The sequence below is a fragment of the Protomyctophum parallelum genome, assembly GCF_964188405.1.
Source record: "Protomyctophum parallelum genome assembly, chromosome: 18".
NCBI classification, from domain to species: domain Eukaryota; kingdom Metazoa; phylum Chordata; class Actinopteri; order Myctophiformes; family Myctophidae; genus Protomyctophum; species Protomyctophum parallelum.
The window spans coordinates 28,445,639-28,451,638 of NC_139716.1; the positions used below are offsets into that span (position 1 = coordinate 28,445,639).

Genomic DNA, 6,000 nt, shown 5'->3' on the forward strand with positions numbered 1-6,000 from the left:
GAATAAAATAATGAATGACTGAGTTTGAACTGACTCCACATCATGGAATATTTCTTACATACAATATTTCTTAATATTTATTTTATGCAAATGAGTGCCTCCATTATCAAAATAATCAATTTTCACTATATCTCAGCCAATATTGCACTTAAATGAACAAATAAGGAGTCTAGACCTATGTTTTGAGGGTCAAGGATCTCAGTTAAACTAGTATCTTAGTGACCACATGTGCCTGTGGCATACTGGTGTACAAATCAGTGCAGATTAAATTAATTCCTCTATCTCGTCGGCTTCTTGTCCATGCTCAAGGAGATCAACCAGTGACGTTGGTAGGACACATTGGATTAAAAAACTATTAGTTTGCATTGCACAGTGCGCTATTTCCGAACGCGCCCATTGTGTCAGTGGGTGCTTCAGCCCTCAAGCACCCCCGGAGGACACATAATAATAACTAATAACCCATCCGTTACTACATGTGGAGTCAACTCCCGCAATTTCCTTCTTCCCATAGTGCGCAGCAACGTAACTCTGGGATGAGCGGCCGCAAAATTCTAGTATATATATATATATATATATATATACAATATATATTGTATATATATACAATATATACAACAGCATATATATGTATATATATATATATATATATATATATATATATACGGTGTATGTATATATGTCTCTCTCTCACCTAAGATTCATCTCTCTCAGCTATAGGGGACTAGAGGGGTTAGGGTGGAAGGAGGTGAGGTGGAGAGATTGTACACCAACAGCTGTTTGAATACTTTGTCACGACTCACTTCTACTGAATGGAAAACACATTGAGCAACGTTGCCAAGTCTGCTTATTGTAAGCAACAATCAGCTTTTTTGTTTCTTTTTTTTCCTGTAAAGGCACAAGTAGTGTTTTTCGTTTTGCTGTTTAAACCAGTGGTTCTTCATGTCAAAGACCCCCAGGTTAGTATTTGGCCACTTGTTATTTCCACCCAAGATTATTTAGAAAATAGCACATAAGGCCTTTTTATTGTTTTCTTAAAAGCGACCGCTTGATTCTTTCACATGCAGTCTGGCAATGCTGCCAGTCACGCACGCACGCATGCACGCACGCACGCATGCGCGCGCGCACACACACACACACACACACACACACACACACACACACTCACTATGCTAACTGCTAACTAACATGCTGCTAACATACATGCTGCTAACATGCTGTGTGTGTGTGTGTGTGTGTGTGTGTGTGTGTGTGTGTGTGTGTGTGCGCGTGCGTGCGTGTGTGCATGTGTGCGTGCGTGCACGTGCGTGTTTGTGTGTGTGTGTGTGTGTGTGTGTGTGAGAGAGAGAGAGAAGACATAGGCACATACCTGCAATTGGAGCTGACTTGACTGACCTCCTACAGCCGACACACAACACAACACACAGAGAAAGATAGACATCAAATTGTGTGTCCTGTTCTGCTGCTCTGTCTGTCTGTCAGCCCATGATACAGAGAGGGAGAGAGAGAGAGAGAGAGGGAGAGGGGGGGTTGTAGCTAAACCACATGACAGGAACTTCACAGGACTGCCAAATGTTTTTACATCCCACTCACTAGCACCCCCCCCCCCACCCCTACCCTGAGAGTGCGGTGTACTGGGACCCTTCGTGTTTGTTGAGCGGGTTTACAAATGGACCCTTGCAGGCTCTGTAACTCGATCAAGAGATTGTACTAATGTGACCAAATGGACCCTTGCAGGTCTCAGGTCTGTAACTTTGAGAGTGTACTAATGGAGTCAAATGGGTCTCAGTCCCGGGAATATTTTCTATTGCAGTAGGCCTAATCCAGTAACCTAACAAAGTTATAGTAGAAAGGACCGCTACCCAACACTGCCCCCCCCCCCCCCCCCCCACACACACACACACACACACACAAGTGCACACACACACATTGACATCATGTGGATGAGAGCTCTATACTGTAAACTGAAACATCATGAAAACCTAAAACAGAGAGAGAGAGAGAGAGGTTGTATTCTCAACCACATAACAGGGACCTCACAGGATTCCCAAATGTTTTTACTACTACCCTCCCCCCGACCCCACCCCTCTCTCTCTCTCTCTCTCTGGTCAGCTCATTTTCTTGCTTTCTGAAAAAGAGCGACAGACAGACATGCAGACAGACAGGCAGACAGAGAGATCAAAGGTGATCAGTTAGACAGTGTGTGTGTGTGTGTGTGTGTGTGTGTGTGTGTGTGTGTGTGTGTGTGTGTGTGTGTGTGTGTGTGTGTGTGTGTGTGTGTGTGCGTTTGTGCGTGCGTGCGTTTGTGCGTAAATATTTGCGCTAAATATCACTTTTCAATCTTTAATTAGTTTAAATTATAAATGTGTATGCAGTGCACAGGTATCCACCAGGGGAGTACTGATGCCTGAAAGCCTAACCACTACAAAATTAAGCCAACAGGGCCCCCTAGAGGACTATTTGGTGCCAAAAATTAAGTGCAAACCCAAGACACTGAACTTAACAATAATAAATAATGATTCAAATTGCTAATTTATTAAGAATAATATTATATTGTTACTTATTGCACAGTGGAGAGGGAGGACAACACACTGTTGCAGCAGCATGCAGGAGTGAAGAAATAAATCCGTACATTCTGTTTTTCAGCGGTAAATCCTCACCAGGTGGTCAAGAGGTGCAAGAAGGTCTTGGGCCATTTCCAAAGAGGCAAGATTTTCGCAGAGTGTTACAACGAGGTTGGGGTGGATAGGAATACCATAGTAAGCAGCGCCGCAGTAGCAGAGCTGGCCATTGCCTCACCAGAGAAATATGAGGAATTGCTTAAGGGGTATTCAAGGATGAAAAAGCTGCAGACATTTGTCACGCAGTGTGCTAAGGTTCTCAGTGATGACCCTTTGTTGTCTGCTGAAGTTGAAGACCTGAAAAAGGAAGGGAAACTTCTCCCTTTCCTGAAGAGGAATTAGTGTACCATTGTTTTATTTATTTATTTTTTGGTCTATAATGTCTCATATCAAGGGTGTGGTGTGGTCACACCGAACTGGAATTTCACCTAATCTGTAATTTTACGGATTCTGTCAATGCTTTTCAATGGGAACGGAGTGGTTTGTTGCCATTGGCGGATATCTGCAAAAAAATAACCACTCTGTTCCCATTGGAAAGCATTGGCAGAATCTTAGAGAATCAAGATTAGCAAGATTAGAATGTCTTATTATTCATAAAGAGTTAGTTTAAAGATAGTTAACAGTTGGTGTGTGAATTTAATGTCATGTTAAAGGAGTAGTTCACCCCCAAAATGACTTATTTTCTATCAATTACAAACCCCATGAAGCCTTTAATTCAGGGAGATTCTTTTGGGTCACATTCCTGAGCCAATAATCTGATGACCAGCGGAGAGTCTAAGTGCAAAGTAGGGGACTCTTTTAGTCTCCTATTGACCGATGACTCGGTCATCAAATTATTGTCTCAGGATTGCGACAAAAATACAAAACTCCATGAATTCAAGGCTTCATGGGGTGTGTTATGTATACATTTTTTTGGGGTGAACTACTCTTTTTAAGGTAGTACGTTAAATCAAAAACGTGTTTTTGACACAGTTGAGAAACCATGACAAGGAATGTCATTTTATTTGTATTTTCATTATAGTTATTTTAAAATGTCAGGCGAGTGTGTGTGTGGCTGTTTGTTCCCAGAGTTTTATACATTTTACACTTTAATAAAAAATGTATACTGTTATACTCTATATCACTACTTCTGTCCCTTTTTATGTCACAGGATGGATCACAAATTGTGTAAATATTTTACAAATCATGTATTAAACATGAACAAACATTAACAGACAGTTGTAAATGATGAACTGTCGTCACTTTACTATAGGCACCTTAATAACATGTACTAAGGATTTATATATGTTTTAGGAATGTTTTACAAAGCATATGTTAAACATGAACAAACATTAACAGACAGTTGTAAATGATGAACTGTCGTCACTTTCATCATCATCGGCGGTCACTCGTATCCGAGTATGACTGTCCTCCTCCACTTAATAACATGTACTAAGGATTTATAGATATTTTAGGAATGTTTTACAAAGTATATGTTAAACATGAACAAACATTAACAGACAGTTGTAAATGATGAACTGTCGTCACTTTACTATAGGCACCTTAATAACATGTACTAAGGATTTATATATGTTTTAGGAATGTTTTACAAAGCATATGTTAAACATGAACAAACATTAACAGACAGTTGTAAATGATGAACTGTCGTCACTTTCATCATCATCGGCGGTCACTCGTATCCGAGTATGACTGTCCCACTTATTAACATGTACTAAGGATTTATAGATATTTTAGGAATGTTTTACAAATCATATGTTAAACATGAACAAACATTAACAGACAGTTGTAAATGATGAACTGTCGTCACTTTACTATAGGCACCTTAATAACATGTACTAAGGATTTATATATGTTTTAGGAATGTTTTACAAAGCATATGTTAAACATGAACAAACATTAACAGAAATGTCCCCACAAAGCCTGTTTGATTTTAAGATGTGTGAAAACAGAGGTTGGTATTTTGGTAAGATAGAAAATAATGTTCATTATGATGTTGTTCTCTCTGACTTTTTGTGCATGCTGGCATGCATCTCTGGGAGATACAGTACTGTCAGCATAATTATTCACTCGTTTTATATTGTATAAAGTTTACCTTATAACTGTTGGGTTCTTATATCATATTCTGAAATGCCGTTTTACTAAATGTATTACAGATGACCAGCATCATAGCTAATGACGTGGCTTCAGATGACCCTTGTCCTTCCCTATATGTGCATTCATGAAAATGAATGTCAATCATCATAAATGCTCAGATATAGAGAAAAACATAACTTGTGATGGATATGGATATACCTGTTGAACCTTGCTTGGAGAAGCAGCAGAATCCATCTGGTTCATATATAGGGAAGGTTTTTCCCTAAAGAGCCGCGACTGGCAGGCCGTCAAATATTACGTGCACAACCGCATTACAGCCTCAAAAAAGAAATTGCAAAAAATGTAACTTTGTGCCATTTTTAATTAAAATTGTTGTTCTACAATTTGTGTCATTTATTTATGTCAACATTGTGTATTATCTATGTCAGGGTTGGGCAACTTTGATGATGGAGAGGGCCAGTATATTTGCAGTCACAATGCATATACTGTCAAAAATAGCAGTCTACAAGCTCAAAATGTGTTGTGCTTTGACACATTTGTGCTTTTTGGTGCGCTATTTCCAAACGCGCCCATAGTCATTAAGTTATAGACTGAAGTTGCCCGTTTGGAATTAAAGCTGAATGATGTATCAGCATTTTGATTAAGCCCATATCTGGGAATGCCCATATATGGACATATTGTAGTCATAAATCCATATGACATTGATTGATTGATTATTTTATTAGACAACATCAAATGCAAAAACAGTACATCGTACAGTCAAAAGCACATTTATCCAAAAGGATAGCACCGAAAAAAGACCTTGCGGTCTTGTTTCCATTCAGGTCCCAATGCATTCATTCACAATACAATGATGACAGTAATCGAAGATACCTCAAAAAACATGAAAATTATTATTTAATACCAAATAAATCGCTCAGAGGGGAGGGGGGGTATAGGGAGGTTGGGCAGTCATCTTCTCTCCTTTTGACCCGCTGACATTGATAGGTGATTTTTCAGACCGGTTTTAAAGGAAGCCAGTGATTTGTTTGTTTTGAGGGAAGGGGGCAGGGCATTCCACACCTGAGTGGCAGTGCTGTGGAAAGTTAATTTACCCATATTTGTTCTATATGTGGGTGGCACCAGATCATTATTTATACTCCCTCTAGTGTTGTGGCTGTGAGAGTTGCTCACCTTTTTGAGGTAATCGGTTAAGTAAATGGGGACTGAGGGCACAGAGGGCAGGGCTGAATTTACTATTTTGAAAGTCAGCCCCATTTTTAACTGCTTGACTCTGTCTTCTACCCGG

The 6,000-nt window shown here is 39.6% G+C and overlaps 1 protein-coding gene across 2 annotated transcripts in view; it reads right to left on the bottom strand.

The window, feature by feature from the left end:
* The window catches only part of frem1b (Fras1 related extracellular matrix 1b), a 91,473-nt gene extending 89,993 nt beyond the window's left edge, over positions 1-1,480 (bottom strand). Inside the window, exon 1 of one of the 2 annotated variants that reach the window (XM_083788737.1) lies at positions 1,367-1,480. The gene's annotated coding sequence lies outside the window, so the exon portion shown is untranslated. The remainder of the gene's footprint in view (positions 1-1,366) is intronic. The other variant, XM_083788738.1, reaches the window with a different exon arrangement.
* Positions 1,481-6,000: the final 4,520 nt, after the last annotated feature.